The sequence below is a fragment of the Oncorhynchus tshawytscha genome, linkage group LG07 (assembly GCF_018296145.1).
Source record: "Oncorhynchus tshawytscha isolate Ot180627B linkage group LG07, Otsh_v2.0, whole genome shotgun sequence".
Lineage (NCBI taxonomy): Eukaryota > Metazoa > Chordata > Actinopteri > Salmoniformes > Salmonidae > Oncorhynchus > Oncorhynchus tshawytscha.
Genome location: NC_056435.1, coordinates 75,720,875 through 75,746,945, shown reverse-complemented (window position 1 = coordinate 75,746,945; position 26,071 = coordinate 75,720,875). Strand labels below are relative to the sequence as shown.

Sequence of the window (26,071 nt, the reverse complement as noted above, 5' to 3'; positions counted from 1 at the left end):
GCTCTGGATAGTATCACTACTCTGGATAGTATCACTGCTCTGATAGTATCACTGCTCTGGATAGTATCACTGCTCTGGATAGTAGCACTACTAGTATCACTACTCTGGATAGTATCACTACTCTGGATAGTATCACTGCTCTGGATAGTAGCACTACTAGTATCACTACTCTGGATAGTATAACTACTCTGGAAAGTATCACTGCTCTTTTATAACCTTTACTTGTCGGCCTCAAGGCCTTCGTCAGAACTTTTGTGAGTGTTTATAATTTCTGTTCAATGAATCTAATGGGGTTGGAGTCGAGGGAAACCAAGGCAAGTGTTACCAAATTTAACAATGTGCATTTCATACATTCTCAAATAATGTAAAGTGTGTACATAAACCGTATTAAACAAGTCTGTAAAACCACAATGAGGACATCGACCTATCAAATACGTTTTCATAAATCATTGGGTTCAGTGCAGGAAAAAAACCTCAAGAGTAGGCTGAAGTGGTGGCATTAATTCATGTTGACATTTACAACACAACATACATGGGCATTTCATCATTAAGACCTTCAGGAAATAATGTCTGGAGGGTGAGCATCCCCAAAACATTCCCTTTAACTCAGAGTACTATTAATATCACCTCCTCTGTCTGATATCTTAACTTTCTCTCTGCCACAAAATCTAAAAGGTAGAAATGTAATGTTTTAGGTCATTAAAATGTACTGCGACTGGATAATCCCTGTAGTTTCTCCTGATTTAACTTTTATGTTCACTAGGTCCCTGTTTGAGAGAATGAGATGTTTTACTTATATAACACAGCCCACATGGACATTTAATAATGTAGATAACATGGGTGGTGGAACACGTAAGAATGTAATTTATTAGGAACCGTTTTCCTGTGTGTGGGTGGCAGAAATATTCACCCTTCATCATATTGTTGCACTGTGTGCTGCCTCTGCATTTATAGCTACCATTCGGACGAGGACGGAAAAGAGCCTGGCTCATTTTGGCTGGCAGTTGGTGAGTTCGTAAATTCAGCTGGCAGAACTGAGTCCCATGATAAAACAAGCCCGTGATTGTTGCTGGTCCCATGATAAAACAAGCCCGTGTTTGTTGCTGGTCCCATGATAAAACAAGCCAGTGTTTGTTGCTGGTCCCATGATAAAACAAGCCCGTGTTTGTTGCTGGTCCCATGATAAAACAAGCCAGTGTTTCCTTGACAGCGTCTTTGCGCAAGTTAAAGTCTATGTGGTGGTGAACATTTCAGAGTGTCCTTTAGTCCTAGTTGGGCTTGTTTTGGTAGCAGTTCATCTGTTTCCCCTAATGCCACAATTATGGAGAGTAGCCTCCTCTTAGAAACCTGTTGCGCATCTAGATAATCCTCTGTGGAGTGGCATATACGACACAATCTAAAAAACGGGCCTCTTGGAAGTCCTCTTTTTAACGGCTCAGGGTGGAAGCTGTCCCCCTTGTAATAGAGTATTTCTGTCCGTTTCTTTTCTGTACAGAGTTGTAAACAGGTTTCCATTTGATTTCTCAAACTACATACCGAGGTGATGACGTTGAGTGTCACATTCAAAAGTGAATTTGAGATTGGGGTCAATGTCATTGAGTAATGCCATAACGTCTGACCGCTCTTCTCCTGTTCCTCAGGATATAAACATATTTGTGAACAAAATTTGCAAGACATTTCTGGGATCTTTAATTTCAGCTCATGAAACATGGGACTGACACTTTGTATAGAGTGTCTGAACCTTTCACCTATACAGTATTAGAGACAGGTGTACAGTACCTGTGGGGCTGTAGAGTGTCTGAACCTTTCATCTATACAGTATTAGAGACAGGTGTACTGTACCTGTGGGGCTGTAGAGTGTCTGAACCTTTCATCTATACAGTTTTAGAGACAGGTGTAGTGTACCTGTGGGGCAGTAGTGTCTGAACCTTTCATCTATACAGTATTAGAGACAGGTGTAGTGTACCTGTGGGGCTGTAGAGTGTCTGAACCTTTAATCTATACAGTATTAGAGACAGGTGTACTGTACCTGTGGGGCTGTAGAGTGTCTGAACCTTTCATCTATACAGTATTAGGGACAGGTGTACAGTACCTGTGGGGCTGTAGAGTATCTGAACCTTTCATCTATACAGTATTAGAGACAGGTGTACAGTACCTGTGGGGCTGTAGAGTGTCTGAACCTTTCATCTATACAGTATTAGAGACAGGTGTACTGTACCTGTGGGGCTGTAGAGTGTCTGAACCTTTCATCTATACAGTATTAGAGACAGGTGTACGGTACCTGTGGGGCTGTAGAGTGTCTGAACCTTTCATCTATACAGTATTAGAGACAGGTGTAGTGTACCTGTGGGGCTGTATGGAGTATCTGAACCTTTCATCTATACAGTATTAGAGACAGGTGTAGTGTACCTGTGGGGCTGTATAGAGTATCTGAACCTTTCATCTATACAGTATTAGAGACAGGTGTAGTGTACCTGTAGGGCTGTAGAGTGTCTGAACCTTTCATCTATACAGTATTAGAGACAGGTGTACAGTACCTGTGGGGCTGTAGAGTGTCTGAACCTTTCATCTATACAGTATTAGAGACAGGTGTAGTGTACCTGTGGGGCTGTAGAGTGTCTGAACCTTTCATCTATACAGTATTAGAGACAGGTGTAGTGTACCTGTGGGGCTGTAGAGTGTCTGAACCTTTCATCTATACAGTATTAGAGACAGGTGTAGTGTACCTGTGGGGCTGTAGAGTGTCTGAACCTTTCATCTATACAGTATTAGAGACAGGTGTAGTGTACCTGTGGGGCTGTAGAGTGTCTGAACCTTTCATCTATACAGTATTAGAGACAGGTGTAGTGTACCTGTGGGGATGTATGGAGTATCTGAACCTTTCATCTATACAGTATTAGAGACAGGTGTAGTGTACCTGTGGGGCTGTATGGAGTATCTGAACCTTTCATCTATACAGTATTAGAGACAGGTGTACGGTACCTGTGGGGCTGTAGAGTGTCTGAACCTTTCATCTATACAGTATTAGAGACATGTGTAGTGTACCTGTGGGGCTGTAGAGTGTCTGAACCTTTCCTCTATACAGTATTAGAGACAGGTGTAGTGTACCTGTGGGGCTGTATGGAGTATCTGAACCTTTCATCTATACAGTATTAGAGACAGGTGTATAGTACCTGTGGGGCTGTAGAGTGTCTGAACCTTTCATCTATACAGTATTAGAGACAGGTGTAGTGTACCTGTGGGGCTGTATGGAGTATCTGAACCTTTCATCTATACAGTATTAGAGACAGGTGTAGTGTACCTGTGGGGCTGTAGAGTGTCTGAACCGTTCCTCTATACAGTATTAGAGACAGGTGTAGTGTACCTGTGGGGCTGTATGGAGTGTCTGAACCTTTCATCTATACAGTATTAGAGACAGGTGTAGTGTACCTGTGGGGCAGTAGAGTGTCTGAACCTTTCATCTATACAGTATTAGAGACAGGTGTAGCGTACCTGTGGGGCAGTAGAGTGTCTGAACCTTTCATCTATACAGTATTAGAGACAGGTGTAGTGTACCTGTGGGGCTGTAGAGTGTCTGAACCTTTCATCTATACAGTATTAGAGACAGGTGTAGTGTACCTGTGGGGCTGTATGGAGTATCTGAACCTTTCATCTATACAGTATTAGAGACAGGTGTAGTGTACCTGTGGGGCTGTATGGAGTGTCTGAACCTTTCATCTATACAGTATTAGAGACAGGTGTAGTGTACCTGTGGGGCTGTGTGGAGTATCTGAACCTTTCATCTATACAGTATTAGAGACAGGTGTAGTGTACCCGTGGGGCTGTAGAGTGTCTGAACCTTTCATCTATACAGTATTAGAGACAGGTGTAGTGTACCCGTGGGGCTGTAGAGTGTCTGAACCTTTCATCTATACAGTATTAGAGACAGGTGTAGTGTACCCGTGGGGCTGTAGAGTGTCTGAACCTTTCATCTATACAGTATTAGAGACAGGTGTAGTGTACCTGTGGGGCTGTAGAGTGTCTGAACCTTTCCTCTATACAGTATTAGAGACAGGTGTAGTGTACCTGTGGGGCTGTATGGAGTGTCTGAACCTTTCATCTATACAGTATTAGAGACAGGTGTAGTGTACCTGTGGGGCTGTATGGAGTGTCTGAACCTTTCATCTATACAGTATTAGAGACAGGTGTAGTGTACCTGTGGCGCTGTATGGAGTATCTGAACCTTTCATCTATACAGTATTAGAGACAGGTGTAGTGTACCTGTGGGGCTGTATGGAGTGTCTGAACCTTTCATCTATACAGTATTAGAGACAGGTGTAGTGTACCTGTGGGGCTGTATGGAGTATCTGAACCTTTCATCTATACAGTATTAGAGACAGGTGTAGTGTACCTGTGGGGCTGTATGGAGTGTCTGAACCTTTCATCTATACAGTATTAGAGACAGGTGTAGTGTACCTGTGGGGCTGTAGAGTGTCTGAACCTTTCATCTATACAGTATTAGAGACAGGTGTAGTGCACCTGTGGGGCTGTATGGAGTGTCTGAACCTTTCATCTATACAGTATTAGAGACAGGTGTAGTGTACCTGTGGGGCTGTAGAGTGTCTGAACCTTTCATCTATACAGTATTAGAGACAGGTGTAGTGTACCTGTGGGGCTGTAGAGTGTCTGAACCTTTCATCTATACAGTATTAGAGACAGGTGTAGTGTACCTGTGGGGCTGTAGAGTGTCTGAACCTTTCATCTATACAGTATTAGAGACAGGTGTAGTGTACCTGTGGGGCTGTATGGAGTGTCTGAACCTTTCATCTATACAGTATTAGAGACAGGTGTAGTGTACCTGTGGGGCTGTAGAGTGTCTGAACCTTTCATCTATACAGTATTAGAGACAGGTGTAGTGTACCTGTGGGGCTGTATGGAGTGTCTGAACCTTTCCTCTATACAGTATTAGAGACAGGTGTAGTGTACCTGTGGGGCTGTAGAGTGTCTGAACCTTTCATCTATACAGTATTAGAGACAGGTGTAGTGTACCTGTGGGGCTGTAGAGTGTCTGAACCTTTCATCTATACAGTATTAGAGACAGGTGTAGTGTACCTGTGGGGCTGTAGAGTGTCTGAACCTTTCATCTATACAGTATTAGAGACAGGTGTACAGTACCTGTGGGGCTGTATGGAGTATCTGAACCTCTCATCTATACAGTATTAGAGACAGGTGTACAGTACCTGTGGGGCTGTATGGAGTATCTGAACCTCTCATCTATACAGTATTAGAGACAGGTGTACAGTACCTGTGGGGCTGTATGGAGTATCTGAACCTTTCATCTATACAGTATTAGAGACAGGTGTAGTGTACCTGTGGGGCTGTAGAGTGTCTGAACCTTTCATCTATACAGTATTAGAGACAGGTGTAGTGTACCTGTGGGGCTGTAGAGTATCTGAACCTTTCTCTATACAGTATTAGAGACAGGTGTAGTGTACCTGTGGGGCTGTAGAGTGTCTGAACCTTTCATCTATACAGTATTAGAGACAGGTGTAGTGTACCTGTGGGGCTGTATGGAGTATCTGAACCTTTCATCTATACAGTATTAGAGACAGGTGTAGTGTACCTGTGGGGCTGTAGAGTGTCTGAACCTTTCATCTATACAGTATTAGAGACAGGTGTAGTGTACCTGTGGGGCTGTATGGAGTGTCTGAACCTTTCCTCTATACAGTATTAGAGACAGGTGTAGTGTACCTGTGGGGCTGTATGGAGTATCTGAACCTTTCATCTATACAGTATTAGAGACAGGTGTAGTGTACCTGTGGGGCTGTATGGAGTATCTGAACCTTTCATCTATACAGTATTAGAGACAGGTGTAGTGTACCTGTGGGGCTGTATGGAGTATCTGAACCTTTCATCTATACAGTATTAGAGACAGGTGTAGTGTACCTGTGGGGCTGTATGGAGTATCTGAACCTTTCATCTATACAGTATTAGAGACAGGTGTAGTGTACCTGTGGGGCTGTAGAGTGTCTGAACCTTTCATCTATACAGTATTAGAGACAGGTGTAGTGTACCTGTGGGGCTGTAGAGTGTCTGAACCTTTCCTCTATACAGTATTAGAGACAGGTGTAGTGTACCTGTGGGGCTGTAGAGTGTCTGAACCTTTCCTCTATACAGTATTAGAGACAGGTGTAGTGTACCTGTGGGGCTGTATGGAGTATCTGAACCTTTCATCTATACAGTATTAGAGACAGGTGTAGTGTACCTGTGGGGCTGTATGGAGTGTCTGAACCTTTCATCTATACAGTATTAGAGACAGGTGTAGTGTACCTGTGGGGCTGTAGAGTGTCTGAACCTTTCATCTATACAGTATTAGAGACAGGTGTAGTGTACCTGTGGGGCTGTATGGAGTGTCTGAACCTTTCATCTATACAGTATTAGAGACAGGTGTAGTGTACCTGTGGGGCTGTATGGAGTATCTGAACCTTTCATCTATACAGTATTAGAGACAGGTGTAGTGTACCTGTGGGGCTGTATGGAGTGTCTGAACCTTTCATCTATACAGTATTAGAGACAGGTGTAGTGTACCTGTGGGGCTGTATGGAGTATCTGAACCTTTCATCTATACAGTATTAGAGACAGGTGTAGTGTACCTGTGGGGCTGTATGGAGTGTCTGAACCTTTCCTCTTCTTGGATCTGGATTTGAAGACAGGGTTATCCTCTTCAGACTCCAGAGAAGGGTAAACTGGAACAAACACACACCCTCTGGTTAGTTAGCACTCATACACCCACAGCTCAACACTGTCTGTCTGTCTGAGAGCTTCAAGTTCCTTGGTGTCCACATCACCAACAAACTAACATGGTCCAAGCTCACCAAAACACTCATGAAGAGGGCATGACAAAACCTGTTCCCCCTCAGGAGACTGAAAACATTTGGCATGGGTCCTCAGATTCTCAAAAGTAAGGCACTATAGAGGGTAGTGCGTACGGCCCAGTATATCACCGGGGCCAAGCTTCCTTCAGAGGAAGGCAAGTGTAAGTCATAGACTGTTACAAAAAAGTGTAAGTCTGTTCTCTCTGCTACCGCACGGCAAGCAGTACCGGAGCGCCAAGTCTACGTCCAAGAGGCTTCTAAACAGCTTCTACCCCCAAGCCATAAGACTCCTGAACATCTAATCAAATGGCCACCCAGACTATTAGCCTCCACATTGACTCTGTACCATAACACCCTGTATATAGCCTTCACATTGACTCTGTACCGTAACACCCTGTATATAGCCTCCACATTGACTCTGTACCGGTACCCCCTGTATATAGCCTCCACATTGACTCTGTACCGTAACACCCTGTATATAGCCTCCACATTGACTCTGTACCGGTACCCCCTGTATATAGCCTCCACATTGACTCTGTACCGTAACACCCTGTATATAGCCTCCACATTGACTCTGTACCGTACCCCTGTATATAGCCTCCACATTGACTCTGTACCGGTACCCCCTGTATATAACCTCCACATTGACTCTGTACCGGTACCCCCTGTATATAGCCTCCACATTGACTCTGTACCGTAACACCCTGTATATAGCCTCCACATTGACTCTGTACCGGTACCCCCTGTATATAACCTCCACATTGACTCTGTGCAGGTACCCCTGTATACAGCCTCCACATTGACTCTGTACCGGTTCCCCCTGTATATAGCCTCCACATTGACTCTGTACCGGTTCCCCCTGTATATAGCCTCCACATTGACTCTGTACCGGTTCCCCCTGTATATAGCCTCCACATTGACTCTGTACCGGTACCCCTGTATATAGTCTCCACATTGACTCTGTACCGTAACACCCTGTATATAGCCTCCACATTGACTCTGTACTGTAACACCCTGTATATAGCCTCCACATTGACTCTGTACCGGTACCCCCTGTATATAACCTCCACATTGACTCTGTGCAGGTCCCCCTGTATATAACCTCCACATTGACTCTGTGCAGGTACCCCCTGTATATAACCTCCACATTGACTCTGTGCAGGTACCCCCTGTATATAACCTCCACATTGACTCTGTGCAGGTACCCCCTGTATATAACCTCCACATTGACTCTGTACGGTACCCCCTGTATATAGCCTCCACATTGACTCTGTACTGGTACCCCCTGTATATAGCCTCCACATTGACTCTGTACTGGTACCCCCTGTATATAGCCTCCACATTGATTCTGTACTGGTACCCCTGTATATAGCCTCCACATTGACTCTGTACTGGTACCCCCTGTATATAGCCTCCACATTGACTCTGTACCGGTACCCCCTGTATATAGCCTCCACATTGACTCTGTACTGGTACCCCCTGTATATAGCCTCCACATTGACTCTGTACTGGTACCCCCTGTATATAGCCTCCACATTGACTCTGTACTGGTACCCTGTATATATAGCCTCCACATTGACTCTGTACCGGTACCCCTGTATATAGCCTCCACATTGACTCTGTACTGGTACCCCTGTATATAGCCTCCACATTGACTCTGTACCGGTACCCCCTGTATATAGCCTCCACATTGACTCTGTACTGGTACCCCCTGTATTATAGCCTCCACATTGACTCTGTACCGTAACACCCTGTATATAGCCTCCACATTGACTCTGTACCGGTTCCCCCTGTATATAGCCTCCACATTGACTCTGTACCGGTTCCCCCTGTATATAACCTCCACATTGACTCTGTGCAGGTACCCCCTGTATATAACCTCCACATTGACTCTGTGCAGGTACCCCCTGTATATAACCTCCACATTGACTCTGTACCGGTACCCCTGTATATAGCCTCCACATTGACTCTGTACTGGTACCCCTGTATATAGCCTCCACATTGACTCTGTACTGGTACCCCCTGTATATAGCCTCCACATTGATTCTGTACTGGTACCCCCTGTATATAGCCTCCACATTGACTCTGTACTGGTACCCCCCTGTATATAGCCTCCACATTGACTCTGTACCGGTACCCCCTGTATATAGCCTCCACATTGACTCTGTACTGGTACCCCCTGTATATAGCCTCCACATTGACTCTGTACTGGTACCCCCTGTATATAGCCTCCACATTGACTCTGTACTGGTACCCCCTGTATATAGCCTCCACATTGACTCTGTACCGGTACCCCCTGTATATAGCCTCCACATTGACTCTGTACTGGTACCCCCTGTATATAGCCTCCACATTGACTCTGTACCGGTACCCCCTGTATATAGCCTCCACATTGACTCTGTACTGGTACCCCCTGTATATAGCCTCCACATTGACTCTGTACCGTAACACCCTGTATATAGCCTCCACATTGACTCTGTACCGGTTCCCCCTGTATATAGCCTCCACATTGACTCTGTACCGGTTCCCCCTGTATATAGCCTCCACATTGACTCTGTACCGGTTCCCCCCGTATATAACCTCCACATTGACTCTGTACCGGTACCCCCTGTATATAGTCTCCACATTGACTCTGTACCGTAACACCCTGTATATAGCCTCCACATTGACTCTGTACTGTAACACCCTGTATATAGCCTCCACATTGACTCTGTACCAGTACCCCCTGTATATAACCTCCACATTGACTCTGTGCAGGTACCCCCTGTATATAACCTCCACATTGACTCTGTACCGGTACCCCCTGTATATAGCCTCCACATTGATTCTGTACTGGTACCCCCTGTATATAGCCTCCACATTGACTCTGTACTGGTACCCCCTGTATATAGCCTCCACATTGACTCTGTACTGGTACCCCCTGTATATAGCCTCCACATTGACTCTGTACTGGTACCCCCTGTATATAGCCTCCACATTGACTCTGTACCGGTACCCCCCTGTATATAGCCTCCACATTGACTCTGTACTGGTACCCCCTGTATATAGCCTCCACATTGACTCTGTACTGGTACCCCCTGTATATAGCCTCCACATTGACTCTGTACTGGTACCCCCTGTATATAGCCTCCACATTGACTCTGTACCGGTACCCCCTGTATATAGCCTCCACATTGACTCTGTACTGGTACCCCCTGTATATAGCCTCCACATTGACTCTGTACCGTAACACCCTGTATATAGCCTCCACATTGACTCTGTACCGGTACCCCCTGTATATAGCCTCCACATTGACTCTGTACCGGTACACCCTGTATATAGCCTCCACATTGACTCTGTACTGGTACCCCTGTATATAGCCTCCACATTGACTCTGTACTGGTACCCCTGTATATAGCCTCCACATTGACTCTGTACCGGTACCCCCTGTATATAGCCTCCACATTGACTCTGTACCGGTACCCCTGTATATAGCCTCCACATTGACTCTGTACTGGTACCCCTGTATATAGCCTCCACATTGACTCTGTACCGGTACCCCCTGTATATAGCCTCCACATTGACTCTGTACCGGTACCCCCTGTATATAGCCTCCACATTGACTCTGTACCGGTACCCCTGTATATAGCCTCCACATTGACTCTGTACCGGTACCCCTGTATATAGCCTCCACATTGACTCTGTACTGGTACCCCCTGTATATAGCCTCCACATTGACTCTGTGCAGGTACCCCCTGTATATAGCCTCCACATTGACTCTGTACCGGTTCCCCCTGTATATAGCCTCCACATTGACTCTGTACCGGTACCCCCTGTATATAGTCTCCACATTGACTCTGTACCGTAACACCCTGTATATAGCCTCCACATTGACTCTGTACTGTAACACCCTGTATATAGCCTCCACATTGACTCTGTACCGGTACCCCCTGTATATAACCTCCACATTGACTCTGTGCAGGTACCCCTGTATATAACCTCCACATTGACTCTGTGCAGGTACCCCCTGTATATAACCTCCACATTGACTCTGTGCAGGTACCCCCTGTATATAACCTCCACATTGACTCTGTGCAGGTACCCCCTGTATATAACCTCCACATTGACTCTGTACCGGTACCCCCTGTATATAGCCTCCACATTGACTCTGTACTGGTACCCCCTGTATATAGCCTCCACATTGACTCTGTACTGGTACCCCCTGTATATAGCCTCCACATTGACTCTGTACTGGTACCCCCTGTATATAGCCTCCACATTGACTCTGTACTGGTACCCCCTGTATATAGCCTCCACATTGACTCTGTACCGGTACCCCTGTATATAGCCTCCACATTGACTCTGTACTGGTACCCCCTGTATATAGCCTCCACATTGACTCTGTACCGTAACACCCTGTATATAGCCTCCACATTGACTCTGTACCGGTACCCCCTGTATATAGCCTCCACATTGACTCTGTACCGGTACACCCTGTATATAGCCTCCACATTGACTCTGTACTGGTACCCCCTGTATATAGCCTCCACATTGACTCTGTACTGGTACCCCCTGTATATAGCCTCCACATTGACTCTGTACCGGTACCCCCTGTATATAGCCTCCACATTGACTCTGTACCGGTACCCCCTGTATATAGCCTCCACATTGACTCTGTACTGGTACCCCTGTATATAGCCTCCACATTGACTCTGTACCGGTACCCCCTGTATATAGCCTCCACATTGACTCTGTACCGGTACCCCCTGTATATAGCCTCCACATTGACTCTGTACCGGTACCCCCTGTATATAGCCTCCACATTGACTCTGTACCGGTACCCCCTGTATATAGCCTCCACATTGACTCTGTACTGGTACCCCCTGTATATAGCCTCCACATTGACTCTGTGCAGGTACCCCCTGTATATAGCCTCCACATTGACTCTGTACCGGTTCCCCCTGTATATAGCCTCCACATTGACTCTGTACCGGTACCCCCTGTATATAGTCTCCACATTGACTCTGTACCGTAACACCCTGTATATAGCCTCCACATTGACTCTGTACTGTAACACCCTGTATATAGCCTCCACATTGACTCTGTACCGGTACCCCCTGTATATAACCTCCACATTGACTCTGTGCAGGTGCCCCCTGTATATAACCTCCACATTGACTCTGTGCAGGTACCCCCTGTATATAACCTCCACATTGACTCTGTGCAGGTACCCCCTGTATATAACCTCCACATTGACTCTGTGCAGGTACCCCTGTATATAACCTCCACATTGACTCTGTACCGGTACCCCCTGTATATAGCCTCCACATTGACTCTGTACTGGTACCCCTGTATATAGCCTCCACATTGACTCTGTACTGGTACCCCCTGTATATAGCCTCCACATTGACTCTGTACTGGTACCCCTGTATATAGCCTCCACATTGACTCTGTACCGTAACACCCTGTATATAGCCTCCACATTGACTCTGTACCGGTACCCCTGTATATAGCCTCCACATTGACTCTGTACTGGTACCCCTGTATATAGCCTCCACATTGACTCTGTAATGGTACCCCCTGTATATAGCCTCCACATTGACTCTGTACTGGTACCCCCTGTATATAGCCTCCACATTGACTCTGTACTGGTACCCCCTGTATATAGCCTCCACATTGACTCTGTACTGGTACCCCCTGTATATAGCCTCCACATTGACTCTGTACTGGTACCCCCTGTATATAGCCTCCACATTGACTCTGTACCGGTACCCCCTGTATATAGCCTCCACATTGACTCTGTACTGGTACCCCTGTATATAGCCTCCACATTGACTCTGTACCGGTACCCCCTGTATATAGCCTCCACATTGACTCTGTACTGGTACCCCCTGTATATAGCCTCCACATTGACTCTGTACCGGTAACCCCTGTATATAGCCTCCACATTGACTCTGTACCGGTTCCCCCTGTATATAGCCTCCACATTGACTCTGTACCGGTTCCCCCTGTATATAGCCTCCACATTGACTCTGTACCGGTTCCCCCTGTATATAGCCTCCACATTGACTCTGTACCGGTACCCCCTGTATATAGTCTCCACATTGACTCTGTACCGTAACACCCTGTATATAGCCTCCACATTGACTCTGTACTGTAACACCCTGTATATAGCCTCCACATTGACTCTGTACCGGTACCCCTGTATATAACCTCCACATTGACTCTGTGCAGGTACCCCCTGTATATAACCTCCACATTGACTCTGTGCAGGTACCCCCTGTATATAACCTCCACATTGACTCTGTGCAGGTACCCCCTGTATATAACCTCCACATTGACTCTGTGCAGGTACCCCCTGTATATAACCTCCACATTGACTCTGTACCGGTACCCCCTGTATATAGCCTCCACATTGACTCTGTACTGGTACCCCTGTATATAGCCTCCACATTGACTCTGTACTGGTACCCCTGTATATAGCCTCCACATTGATTCTGTACTGGTACCCCCTGTATATAGCCTCCACATTGACTCTGTACTGGTACCCCTGTATATAGCCTCCACATTGACTCTGTACCGGTACCCCCTGTATATAGCCTCCACATTAACTCTGTACTGGTACCCCCTGTATATAGCTTCCACATTGACTCTGTACAGTTACCCCCTGTATATAGCCTCCACATTGACTCTGTACTGTTACCCCCTGTATATATCCTCCACATTGACTCTGTACCGGTACCCCTGTATATAGCCTCCACATTGACTCTGTACTGGTACCCCCTGTATATAGCCTCCACATTGACTCTGTACTGTAACACCCTGTATATAGCCTCCACATTGACTCTGTACCGGTACCCCCTGTATATAACCTCCACATTGACTCTGTGCAGGTACCCCCTGTATACAGCCTCCACATTGACTCTGTACCGGTTCCCCCTGTATATAGCCTCCACATTGACTCTGTACCGGTACCCCCTGTATATAACCTCCACATTGACTCTGTACTGGTACCCCCTGTATATAGCCTCCACATTGACTCTGTACCGTAACACCCTGTATATAGCCTCCACATTGACTCTGTGCAGGTACCCCCTGTATACAACCTCCACATTGACTCTGTGCAGGTACCCCCTGTATACAGCCTCCACATTGACTCTGTACCGGTTCCCCCTGTATATAGCCTCCACATTGACTCTGTACCGGTTCCCCCTGTATATAGCCTCCACATTGACTCTGTACCGGTTCCCCCTGTATATAGCCTCCACATTGACTCTGTACTGGTACCCCCTGTATATAGTCTCCACATTGACTCTGTACCGTAACACCCTGTATATAGCCTCCACATTGACTCTGTACTGGTACCCCCTGTATATAGTCTCCACATTGACTCTGTACTGGTACCCCCTGTATATAGCCTCCACATTGACTCTGTACTGGTCCCCCCTGTATATAGCCTCCACATTGACTCTGTACCGGTACCCTCTGTATATAGTCTCCACATTGACTCTGTACCGGTACCCCTGTATATAGCCTCCACATTGACTCTGTACTGGTACTCTCTGTATATAGCCTCCACATTGACTCTGTACCGGTACTCTCTGTATATAGTCTCCACATTGACTCTGTACCGGTACCCCTGTATATAGCCTCCACATTGACTCTGTACTGGTACCCCCTGTATATAGCCTCCACATTGACTCTGTACTGGTACCCCCTGTATATAGCCTCCACATTGACTCTGTAATAGTACCCCTGTATATAGCCTCCACATTGACTCTGTACTGGTACCCCCTGTATATAGCCTCCACATTGACTCTGTAATAGTACCCCTGTATATAGCCTCCACATTGACTCTGTAATAGTACCCCTGTATATAGCCTCCACATTGACTCTGTACTGGTACCCCCTGTATATAGCCTCCACATTGACTCTGTAATAGTACCCCCTGTATATAGCCTCCACATTGACTCTGTACTGGTACCCCCTGTATATAGCCTCCACATTGACTCTGTAATAGTACCCCCTGTATATAGCCTCCACATTGACTCTGTAATAGTACCCCCTGTATATAGCCTCCACATTGACTCTGTAATAGTACCCCCTGTATATAGCCTCCACATTGACTCTGTAATAGTACCCCCTGTATATAGCCTCCACATTGACTCTGTACTGGTACCCCTGTATATAGCCTCCACATTGACTCTGTACTGGTACCCCCTGTATATAGCCTCCACATTGACTCTGTAATAGTACCCCCTGTATATAGCCTCCACATTGACTCTGTACTGGTACCCCCTGTATATAGCCTCCACATTGACTCTGTAATAGTACCCCCTGTATATAGCCTCCACATTGACTCTGTACCGTAACACCCTGTATATAGCCTCCACATTGACTCTGTACTGGTACCCCCTGTATATAGCCTCCACATTGACTCTGTACTGTGTAATCCTATTGTTATTTACTGCTGCTCTTCAATTATTTGTTATTTGTAAGTAAACATTTCACTATGAGGTCTACTACACCTGTTGTATTCAGCATTTCACTGTGAGGTCTACTACACCTGTTCTATTCAGCATTTCACTGTGAGGTCTACTACACCTGTTCTATTCAGCATTTCACTATGAGGTCTACTACACCTGTTGTATTCAGCATTTCACTGTGAGGTCTACTACACCTGTTGTATTCAGCATTTCACTGTGAGGTCTACTACACCTGTTGTATTCAGCATTTCACTGTGAGGTCTACTACACCTGTTGTATTCAGCATTTCACTGTAAGGTATACTACACCTGTATGTATTCAGCATGTCACTGTAAGGTCTACTACACCTGTTGTATCCAGCATTTCACTGTAAGGTCTACTACACCTGTTGTATTCAGCATTTCACTGTGAGGTCTACTACACCTGTTGTATTCAGCATTTCACTGTGAGGTCTACTACACCTGTTGTATTCAGCATTTCACTGTAAGGTCTACTACACCTGTTGTATTCAGCATTTCACTGTAAGGTCTACTACACCTGTTCTATTCAGCATTTCACTGTGAGGTCTACTACACCTGTTGTATTCAGCATTTCACTGTGAGGTCTACTACACCTGTTCTATTCAGCATTTCACTGTAAGGTCTACTACACCTGTTGTATTCAGCATTTCACTGTAAGGTCTACTACACCTGTTGTATTCAGCATTTCACTGTAAGGTCTACTACACCTGTTGTATTCAGCATTTCACTGTAAGGTCTACTACACCTGTTGTATTCAGCATTTCACTGTAAGGTCTACTACACCTGTTGTATTCAGCATTTCACTGTGAGGTCTACTACACCTGTTGTATTCAGCATTTCACTGTAAGGTCTACTACACCTGTTGTATTCAGCATTTCACTGTAAGGTCTACTACACCTGTTGTATTCAGCATTTCACTGTAAGGTCTACTACACCTGTTGTATTCAGCATTTCACTGTGAGGTCTACTACACCTGTTGTATTCAGCATTTCACTGTGAGGTCTACTACACCTGTTGTATTCAGCATTTCACTGTAAGGTCTACTACACCTGTTGTATTCAGCATTTCACTGTAAGGTCTACTACACCTGTTGTATTCAGCATTTCACTGTAAGGTCTACTACACCTGTTGTATTCAGCATTTCACTGTAAGGTCTACTACACCTGTTGTATTCAGCATTTCACTGTAAGGTCTACTACACCTGTTGTATTCAGCATTTCACTGTAAGGTCTACTACACCTGTTGTATTCAGCATTTCACTGCTAAGGTCTACTACACCTGTTGTATTCAGCATTTCACTGTAAGGTCTACTACACCTGTTGTATTCAGCATTTCACTGTGAGGTCTACTACACCTGTTGTATTCAGCATTTCACTGTAAGGTCTACTACACTGTTGTATTCAGCATTTCACTGTAAGGTCTACTACACCTGTTGTATTCAGCATTTCACTGTGAGGTCTACTACACCTGTTGTATTCAGCATTTCACTGTAAGGTCTACTACACCTGTTGTATTCAGCATTTCACTGTAAGGTCTACTACACCTGTTGTATTCAGCATTTCACTGTGAGGTCTACTACACCTGTTGTATTCAGCATTTCACTGTAAGGTCTACTACACCTGTTGTATTCAGCATTTCACTGTAAGGTCTACTACACCTGTTGTATTCAGCATTTCACTGTGAGGTCTACTACACCTGTTGTATTCAGCATTTCACTGTAAGGTCTACTACACCTGTTGTATTCAGCATTTCACTGTAAGGTCTACTACACCTGTTGTATTCAGCATTTCACTGTAAGGTCTACTACACCTGTTGTATTCAGCAGTTCACTTTAAGGTCTACTACACCTGTTGTATTCAGCATTTCACTGTAAGGTCTACTACACCTGTTGTATTCAGCATTTCACTGTAAGGTCTACTACACCTGTTGTATTCAGCATTTCACTGTGAGGTCTACTACACCTGTTGTATTCAGCATTTCACTGTAATGTCTACTACACCTGTTGTATTCAGCATTTCACTGTATGGTCTACTACACCTGTAGTATTCAGCATTTCACTGTGAGGTCTACTACACCTGTTGTATTCAGCATTTCACTGTAAGGTCTACTACACCTGTTGTATTCAGCATTTCACTGTAAGGTCTACTACACCTGTTGTATTCAGCATTTCACTGTAAGGTCTACTACACCTGTTGTATTCAGCATTTCACTGTAAGGTCTACTACACCTGTTGTATTCAGCATTTCACTGTAAGGTCTACTACACCTGTTGTATTTGGTGAATTTGATTTCCACTGGTCCTTCAATTCCTTCCATCCTCTTCTTCTCTCCATTTTCTAAAATAGCCATGTTTCTATCTAATGATGTCACATAGCAGAGGCCAACCGATCTAATTACTAACGTGATGATGATGATGATGATGTGCATTCCTGCAGTATTTGGTTTCCCCTGCATTAACACTGACATGCTGGATGATGTCTGCTCTCTCTCTACAGCTGTGAAGCAGCTGTTCCCTCCCTCCCTCCCAGCTCTTTGAACACCACCACAGTTAAGCGCACACACTTTGCTTTTCGATCATGAAATGGTGGAGAAAAAATAATTCGGTGTTTACAGACGAAGGGGAAGTCTGTGAGAACTGACAGAACGCTGCCTTGCTAGAACTAGGACTGGTGGTAATAGAATTCGGGGGGGTTCTAGAATGAGAATGTTCGTGCCACTAATGACTAATTAGAGTTGTGGGATTCTGAAAGTAATGAAAACAACAGATTTAAGTGATGATGATGATGGGAGATGAAAAGGCTGAAAGGGGCAGTGGTGTGGTTGTTGGACAGGCCTCACAGGGAACCCAGTCTGGAAGACACAACTTGAAGGCGGAGATTTTGTAAAGGAGGTAGAGAAACCTAAACACATATCTCTGTAATCTAGTTTTAATTCAAATATCATGGCTTAAATTAGATTGAGGCAGACACATGTTAATACAGGGGTCAATCTGTTTTCATGACACCTGCTAGCAGATCAGAGTGGAGAGAAGAGTAAAGGAAATGCACAACTCTGCAGTCACAGGCTGTATAACCACTGTCTCAGCTAGAAACACAGCTTCAGTCACAGGCTGTATAACCACTGTCTCAGCTAGAAACACAGCTTCAGTCACAGGCTGTATAACCACTGTCTCAGCTAGAAACACAGTCAGCTTCAGTCACAGGCTGTATAACCACTGTCTCAGCTAGAAACACAGTCAGCTTCAGTCACAGGCTGTATAACCACTGTCTCAGCTAGAAACACAGTCAGCTTCAGTCACAGGCTGTATAACCACTGTCTCAGCTAGAAACACAGTCAGCTTCAGTCACAGGCTGTATAACCACTGTCTCAGCTAGAAACACAGTCAGCTTCAGTCACAGGCTGTATAACCACTGTCTCAGCTAGAAACACAGTCAGCTTCAGTCACAGGCTGTATAACCACTGTCTCAACTAGAAACACAGTCAGCTTCAGTCAGAGGCTGTATAACCACTGTCTCAGCTAGAAACACAGTCAGCTTCAGTCACAGGCTGTATAACCACTGTCTCAGCTAGAAACACAGTCAGCTTCAGTCACAGGCCGTATAACCACTGTCTCAGCTAGAAACACAGTCAGCTTCAGTCACAGGCTGTATAACCACTGTCTCAGCTAGAAACACAGTCAGCTTCAGTCACAGGCTGTATAACCACTGTCTCAGCTAGAAACACAGTCAGCTTCAGTCACAGGCTGTATAACCACTGTCTCAGCTAGAAACACAGTCAGCTTCAGTCACAGGCTGTATAACCACTGTCTCAGCTAGAAACACAGTCAGCTTCAGTCACAGGCTGTATAACCACTGTCTCAGCTAGAAACACAGTCAGCTTCAGTCACAGGCTGTATAACCACTGTCTCAGCTAGAAACACAGCTTCAGTCACAGGCTGTATAACCACTGTCTCAGCTAGAAACACAGCTTCAGTCACAGGCTGTATAACCACTGTCTCAGCTAGAAACACAGCATCAGTCACAGGCTGTATAACCACTGTCTCAGCTAGAAACACAGTCAGCTTCAGTCACAGGCTGTATAACCACTGTCTCAGCTAGAAACACAGTCAGCTTCAGTCACAGGCTGTATAACCACTGTCTCAGCTAGAAACACAGTCAGCTTCAGTCACAGGCTGTATAACCACTGTCTCAGCTAGAAACACAGTCAGCTTCAGTCACAGGCTGTATAACCACTGTCTCAGCTAGAAACACAGTCAGCTTCAGTCACAGGCTGTATAACCACTGTCTCAGCTAGAAACACAGTCAGCTTCAGTCACAGGCTGTATAACCACTGTCTCAGCTAGAAACACAGTCAGCTTCAGTCACAGGCTGTATAACCACTGTCTCAGCTAGAAACACAGTCAGCTTCAGTCACAGGCTGTATAACCACCAGCTAGAAACACAGTCTCAGCTAGAAACACAGTCAGCTTCAGTCACAGGCTGTATAACCACTGTCTCAGCTAGAAACACAGTCAGCTTCAGTCACAGGCTGTATAACCACTGTCTCAGCTAGAAACACAGTCAGCTTCAGTCACAGGCTGTATAACCACTGTCTCAGCTAGAAACACAGTCAGCTTCAGTCACAGGCTGTATAACCACTGTCTCAGCTAGAAACACAGTCAGCTTCAGTCACAGGCTGTATAACCACTGTCTCAGCTAGAAACACAGTCAGCTTCAGTCACAGGCTGTATAACCACTGTCTCAGCTAGAAACACAGTCAGCTTCAGTCACAGGCTGTATAACCACTGTCTCAGCTAGAAACACAGTCAGCTTCAGTCACAGGCTGTATAACCACTGTCTCAGCTAGAAACACAGTCAGCTTCAGTCACAGGCTGTATAACCACTGTCTCAGCTAGAAACACAGTCAGCTTCAGTCACAGGCTGTATAACCACTGTCTCAGCTAGAAACACAGTCAGCTTCAGTCACAGGCTGTATAACACTGTCTCAGCTAGAAACACAGTCAGCTTCAGTCACAGGCTGTATAACACTGTCTCAGCTAGAAACACAGTCAGCTTCAGTCACAGGCTGTATAACCACTGTCTCAGCTAGAAACACAGTCAGCTTCAGTCACAGGCTGTATAACCACTGTCTCAGCTAGAAACACAGTCAGCTTCAGTCACAGGCTGTATAACCACTGTCTCAGCTAGAAACACAGCTTCAGTCACAGGCTGTATAACCACTGTCTCAGCTAGAAAACACAGCTTCAGTCACAGGCTGTATAACCACTGTCTCAGCTAGAAACACAGTCAGCTTCAGTCACAGGCTGTATAACCACTGTCTCAGCTAGAAACACAGTCAGCTTCAGTCACAGGCTGTATAACCACTGTCTCAGCTAGAAACACAGTCAGCTTCAGTCACAGGCTGTATAACCACTGTCTCAGCTAGAAACACAGTCAGCTTCAGTCACAGGCTGTATAACCACTGTCTCAGCTAGAAACACAGTCAGCTTCAGTCACAGGCTGTATAACCACTGTCTCAGCTAGAAACACAGTCAGCTTCAGTCACAGGCTGTATAACCACTGTCTCAGCTAGAAACACAGTCAGCTTCAGTCACAGGCTGTATAACCACTGTCTCAGCTAGAAACACAGTCAGCTTCAGTCACAGGCTGTATAACCACTGTCTCAGCTAGAAACACAGTCAGCTTCAGTCACAGGCTGTATAACCACTGTCTCAGCTAGAAACACAGTCAGCTTCAGTCACAGGCTGTATAACCACTGTCTCAGCTAGAAACACAGTCAGCTTCAGTCACAGGCTGTATAACCACTGTCTCAGCTAGAAACACAGTCAGCTTCAGTCACAGGCTGTATAACCACTGTCTCAGCTAGAAACACAGTCAGCTTCAGTCACAGGCTGTATAACCACTGTCTCAGCTAGAAACACAGTCAGCTTCAGTCACAGGCTGTATAACCACTGTCTCAGCTAGAAACACAGTCAGCTTCAGTCACAGGCTGTATAACCACTGTCTCAGCTAGAAACACAGTCAGCTTCAGTCACAGGCTGTATAACCACTGTCTCAGCTAGAAACACAGTCAGCTTCAGTCACAGGCTGTATAACCACTGTCTCAGCTAGAAACACAGTCAGCTTCAGTCACAGGCTGTATAACCACTGTCTCAGCTAGAAACACAGTCAGCTTCAGTCACAGGCTGTATAACCACTGTCTCAGCTAGAAACACAGTCAGCTTCAGTCACAGGCTGTATAACCACTGTCTCAGCTAGAAACACAGTCAGCTTCAGTCACAGGCTGTATAACCACTGTCTCAGCTAGAAACACAGTCAGCTTCAGTCACAGGCTGTATAACCACTGTCTCAGCTAGAAACACAGTCAGCTTCAGTCACAGGCTGTATAACCACTGTCTCAGCTAGAAACACAGTCAGCTTCAGTCACAGGCTGTATAACCACTGTCTCAGCTAGAAACACAGTCAGCTTCAGTCACAGGCTGTATAACCACTGTCTCAGCTAGAAACACAGTCAGCTTCAGTCACAGGCTGTATAACCACTGTCTCAGCTAGAAACACAGTCAGCTTCAGTAGAAACACAGGCTCAGTCACAGGCTAACCACTGTCTCAGCTAGAAACACAGTCAGCTTCAGTCACAGGCTGTATAACCACTGTCTCAGCTAGAAACACAGTCAGCTTCAGTCACAGGCTGTATAACCACTGTCTCAGCTAGAAACACAGTCAGCTTCAGTCACAGGCTGTATAACCACTGTCTCAGCTAGAAACACAGTCAGCTTCAGTCACAGGCTGTATAACCACTGTCTCAGCTAGAAACACAGTCAGCTTCAGTCACAGGCTGTATAACCACTGTCTCAGCTAGAAACACAGTCAGCTTCAGTCACAGGCTGTATAACCACTGTCTCAGCTAGAAACACAGTCAGCTTCAGTCACAGGCTGTATAACCACTGTCTCAGCTAGAAACACAGTCAGCTTCAGTCACAGGCTGTATAACCACTGTCTCAGCTAGAAACACAGTCAGCTTCAGTCACAGGCTGTATAACCACTGTCTCAGCTAGAAACACAGTCAGCTTCAGTCACAGGCTGTATAACCACTGTCTCAGCTAGAAACACAGTCAGCTTCAGTCACAGGCTGTATAACCACTGTCTCAGCTAGAAACACAGTCAGCTTCAGTCACAGGCTGTATAACCACTGTCTCAGCTAGAAACACAGTCAACACAGTCAGCTTCAGTCACAGGCTGTATAACCACTGTCTCAGCTAGAAACACAGTCAGCTTCAGTCACAGGCTGTATAACCACTGTCTCAGCTAGAAACACAGTCAGCTTCAGTCACAGGCTGTATAACCACTGTCTCAGCTAGAAACACAGTCAGCTTCAGTCACAGGCTGTATAACCACTGTCTCAGCTAGAAACACAGTCAGCTTCAGTCACAGGCTGTATAACCACTGTCTCAGCTAGAAACACAGTCAGCTTCAGTCACAGGCTGTATAACCACTGTCTCAGCTAGAAACACAGTCAGCTTCAGTCACAGGCTGTATAACCACTGTCTCAGCTAGAAACACAGTCAGCTTCAGTCACAGGCTGTATAACCACTGTCTCAGCTAGAAACACAGTCAGCTTCAGTCACAGGCTGTATACCACTCACTGTCAGTCAGCTCAGCTAGAAACACAGTCAGCTTCAGTCACAGGCTGTATAACCACTGTCTCAGCTAGAAACACAGTCAGCTTCAGTCACAGGCTGTATAACCACTGTCTCAGCTAGAACACACAGCTTCAGTCACAGGCTGTATAACCACTGTCTCAGCTAGAAACACAGTCAGCTTCAGTCACAGGCTGTATAACCACTGTCTCAGCTAGAAACACAGTCAGCTTCAGTCACAGGCTGTATAACCACTGTCTCAGCTAGAAACACAGTCAGCTTCAGTCACAGGCTGTATAACCACTGTCTCAGCTAGAAACACAGTCAGCTTCAGTCACAGGCTGTATAACCACTGTCTCAGCTAGAAACACAGCTTCAGTCACAGGCTGTATAACCACTGTCTCAGCTAGAAACACAGTCAGCTTCAGTCAGAGGCTGTATAACCACTGTCTCAACTAGAAACACAGTCAGCTTCAGTCACAGGCTGTATAACCACTGTCTCAGCTAGAAACACAGCTTCAGTCACAGGCTGTATAACCACTGTCTCAGCTAGAAACACAGCTTCAGTCACAGGCTGTATAACCACTGTCTCAGCTAGAAACACAGCTTCAGTCACAGGCTGTATAACCACTGTCTCAGCTAGAAACACAGCTTCAGTCACAGGCTGTATAACCACTGTCTCAGCTAGAAAACACAGCTTCAGTCACAGGCTGTATAACCACTGTCTCAGCTAGAAACACAGTCAGCTTCAGTCAGAGGCTGTATAACCACTGTCTCAACTAGAAACACAGTCAGCTTCAGTCAGAGGCTGTATAACCACTGTCTCAGCTAGAAACACAGCTTCAGTCACAGGCTGTATAACCACTGTCTCAGCTAGAAACACAGCTTCAGTCACAGGCTGTATAACCACTGTCTCAGCTAGAAACACAGCTTCAGTCACAGGCTGTATAACCACTGTCTCAGCTAGAAACACAGCATCAGTCACAGGCTGTATAACCACTGTCTCAGCTAGAAACACAGTCAGCATCAGTCACAGGCTGTATAACCACTGTCTCAGCTAGAAACACAGTCAGCTTCAGTCACAGGCTGTATAACCACTGTCTCAGCTAGAAACACAGTCAGCTTCAGTCACAGGCTGTATAACCACTGTCTCAGCTAGAAACACAGTCAGCTTCAGTCACAGGCTGTATAACCACTGTCTCAGCTAGAAACACAGCTTCAGTCACAGGCTGTATAACCACTGTCTCAGCTAGAAACACAGTCAGCTTCAGTCAGAGGCTGATAACCACTGTCTCAGCTAGAAACACAGCTTCAGTCACAGGCTGTATAACCACTGTCTCAGCTAGAAACACAGCTTCAGTCACAGGCTGTATAACCACTGTCTCAGCTAGAAACACAGCTTCAGTCACAGGCTGTATAACCACTGTCTCAGCTAGAAACACAGCATCAGTCACAGGCTGTATAACCACTGTCTCAGCTAGAAACACAGTCAGCATCAGTCACAGGCTGTATAACCACTGTCTCAGCTAGAAACACAGTCAGCTTCAGTCACAGGCTGTATAACCACTGTCTCAGCTAGAAACACAGTCAGCTTCAGTCACAGGCTGTATAACCACTGTCTCAGCTAGAAACACAGTCAGCTTCAGTCACAGGCTGTATAACCACTGTCTCAGCTAGAAACACAGCTTCAGTCACAGGCTGTATAACCACTGTCTCAGCTAGAAACACAGTCAGCTTCAGTCACAGGCTGTATAACCACTGTCTCAGCTAGAAACACAGTCAGCTTCAGTCACAGGCTGTATAACCACTGTCTCAGCTAGAAACACAGCTTCAGTCACAGGCTGTATAACCACTGTCTCAGCTAGAAACACAGTCAGCTTCAGTCACAGGCTGTATAACCACTGTCTCAGCTAGAAACACAGTCAGCTTCAGTCACAGGCTGTATAACCACTGTCTCAGCTAGAAACACAGCTTCAGTCACAGGCTGTATAACCACTGTCTCAGCTAGAAACACAGCTTCAGTCACAGGCTGTATAACCACTGTCTCAGCTAGAAACACAGTCAGCTTCAGTCACAGGCTGTATAACCACTGTCTCAGCTAGAAACACAGTCAGCTTCAGTCACAGGCTGTATAACCACTGTCTCAGCTAGAAACACAGTCAGCTTCAGTCACAGGCTGTATAACCACTGTCTCAACTAGAAACACAGCTTCAGTCACAGGCTGTATAACCACTGTCTCAGCTAGAAACACAGTCAGCTTCAGTCACAGGCTGTATAACCACTGTCTCAGCTAGAAACACAGTCAGCTTCAGTCACAGGCTGTATAACCACTGTCTCAGCTAGAAACACAGTCAGCTTCAGTCACAGGCTGTATAACCACTGTCTCAGCTAGAAACACAGTCAGCTTCAGTCACAGGCTGTATAACCACTGTCTCAGCTAGAAACACAGTCAGCTTCAGTCACAGGCCGTATAACCACTGTCTCAGCTAGAAACACAGCATCAGTCACAGGCTGTATAACCACTGTCTCAGCTAGAAACACAGTCAGCTTCAGTCAGAGGCCATATAACCACCGTCTCAGCAAATAACATTAATGAACTGCTCTAAAGACTCTGTCTCTAGGCCTGACAGCCATCAGCTTGTGAGATGAACATATCTCTAGTGGAACATGTATCATATCTCTGGTGGAACATGTATCATATCTCTGGTGGAACATGTATCATATCTCTGGTGGAACATGTATCATATCTCTGGTGGAACATGTATCATATCTCTGGTGGAACATGTATCATATCTCTAGTGGAACATGTATCATATCTCTAGTGGAACATGTATCATATCTCTGGTGGAACATGTATCATATCTCTGGTGGAACATGTATCATATCTCTAGTGGAACATGTATCATATCTCTGGTGGAACATGTATCATATCTCTGGTGGAACATGTATCATATCTCTGGTGGAACATGTATCATATCTCTAGTGGAACATGTATCATATCTCTGGTGGAACATGTATCATATCTCTGGTGGAACATGTATCATATCTCTAGTGGAACATGTATCTCTATCTATCTCTAGTGGAACATGTATCATAT

At 45.6% G+C, this 26,071-nt stretch overlaps 1 pseudogene; it reads right to left on the bottom strand.

The window, feature by feature from the left end:
* LOC121846745 overlaps window positions 1-26,071 on the bottom strand; it is a 171,846-nt pseudogene that overhangs the window by 17,011 nt on the left and 128,764 nt on the right.